Source organism: Arachis hypogaea, chromosome 18, assembly GCF_003086295.3.
Source record: "Arachis hypogaea cultivar Tifrunner chromosome 18, arahy.Tifrunner.gnm2.J5K5, whole genome shotgun sequence".
NCBI classification, from domain to species: Eukaryota; Viridiplantae; Streptophyta; class Magnoliopsida; order Fabales; family Fabaceae; genus Arachis; species Arachis hypogaea.
Window position 1 is genome coordinate 128,083,088 of NC_092053.1, and position 2,388 is coordinate 128,085,475.

Below are 2,388 nucleotides of genomic sequence, written 5' to 3' on the forward strand. Positions count from 1 at the left end.
TCTTAGGAATCAATCTGGTATGAACGGAAACAGTAGAAATTCTTCATCGGCTACCTGGAAGAACATTGTTAGTGCCTATGAGCATCTCAAGGAAGGGCTTCATTGGAATATTGGAGATGTTCACAAATCAGTTTGGTATGATGAGTGGACTCCTTTTGGTAAGCTTTGCAACCTTGTTCCTTATGTACATATTTCTGAATCAGATTTCATGGTGGCTGACTTGTGGAAAGGGGTGTCTTGGGAGGTTGATAGTCTTACCACGCCTATTCCGCATGAGATTAAGTAGTTTATTTGTGGTATGAGATATCCTAGTTTGACTGAGTTGGAGCCACAGTGGGAGTGGTGGCCTGCAGCAACAAAAAAGTATAGTGCAAGGGAGGGTTACAGATGGTTATTAAAGAAAACATTAAATTGGAATGCCAACAGTAATTGGAACTGGTTGTGGAACACAAACATTCCAGAGAAGTTCAAATTTACTATGTAGCTTAGCTTACATGATGCTCTACCAACTGAGACCTTTCGATTCAAGCGGCATTTAGCTTCTTCAGATATGTGTAAGAGATGTAACAAGGCGCAGGAGACTATGGAGCATTGCCTTAGAGACTGTGAACGATCAAAGGCAATCTGGTATATGTTGGATCCTAGTATCCTGGACTCGACGGCTGGTACTGCTCTTGAAGAGTGGTTTCGGAAGGCCTTGGCTAACAATGAGGCGTCCTTTGGTGCAGGGCTTTGGTGGGTATGGAGACATAGGTGCAATGACATATTCAACACTGACAACCCTTGGACAGACCATAAGGTTGTTGCCTTGGCCAGAATTACCGGCAAGGACTTACAGGTTTACAGGAATCGAAGTAATGCCTTTAGGTCTCTCCGAAATTGCCTGTGTTGGGAACCACCGGTAAGCAATAGTTTTAAAGTTAATTGTGATGCAAGCTTGCATATGGATTCAAATTAAGCAGGATTTGGGTGTATTATTAGAGATTCTAAGGGAGATTGGATCTCGGGCTGCTCTGGAAGCATTCTCCCTTGGTCTATAATCAGATGTGAATTATTTGCTGCTTGGAGGGGCTAGTTTTAGCTTGGGATTGCGGTTTGAGGAATATTATATGTGAAACGGATTGCCTTGACATTCTGCCCATCATGCATGAGCTTACAAGTGGGTATTCATCTGAAGTAACAGATTTGGTTCACAAGATTCAAGAGCTTTTATCTCGTCCTTGGCTTGTTCACGTTGAATGGGTGTCCCGAGAAGCAAACAGAGCTACGGATTGGATGGCTAAATATGGTGCCAAGAGTAACTCTAATCAAGTTATTTGGTCTGAGCCTGGTGTTGATCTCCAACGAATCATCCGCTCGGATTTAGGATAGTTTTTGCTTTGTTTCTTTCCTTGTTTAGACACAAAAAAAAACTACATACTTAATATTTTTGTACCACTTGTATAAAATAAACGAAAACCTAAATGCAAGTGATTTCGTACTAGAACATTTTCAAGGGTTTGAACAAGTTTTCAAGCACTTATAAGGAGTTATCTTTCCACACCACTTTAGAAATATAAATAGCAAGAAATGCAAACACGATATATTCTGATTCAGTATAATTTTTACACCTACTTTCAATCCACCTCACCAAGGTACAAAAATTTTCACTATATCACCAAACTTATGGGGTACTTGATAAACCGCTACAAGATAGAGCACTTGATGAAATACCTCACGATATATGATCACCATTCGACTAAGGCACTCTTCTTAGAGATTCCTTCTCTAAGAACTCAAAGTAATACCAACTTTAAGTATTTTTCTTCGAGTGCTTAACAATTTTAGGCATCCTCACCGACTATAATATTTAGCAAGCCTCACTACTTATAGAAAACAATATCTAAGTCTCTCAACAAACAAAAAGAGCTACAAAATTCTTCTTTTACAATATGTGATAGTAAAATTCATAAATAATGAACTATCTCAAAAGAGTATATGGTTACAAATAAAGTCCTATACTCAAGTATATCTCTCAAATTTTGTTAAAAACCACTTTGAAAACTTATGAATTTGGATCAATATAATATCTAGAAGAAGTGATGCAATGAAACACAACCCAAAGATCTCTATTTTTAAGTCTCCATGCACTCATATACGTTAAGAGTGAGTGAGGAAAGCCTAATCATTAAAAACACAAGCTCTTGGTAGGATCTTTGTGTCCAAGGACGTATAGAATTGATCTTCAAAGCATAGGATTGATCCTCATTACTCAAAATATTCAAATATAGCTTCAACACCTCGTCAGGATTGATCTTGCAAATTAATATAAGGATTGATCCTCTGCTTTATTTTTTAGCAAAATTTGAATTTTAAATTATGACACCTTGTGCATGATTATGTTGGTTT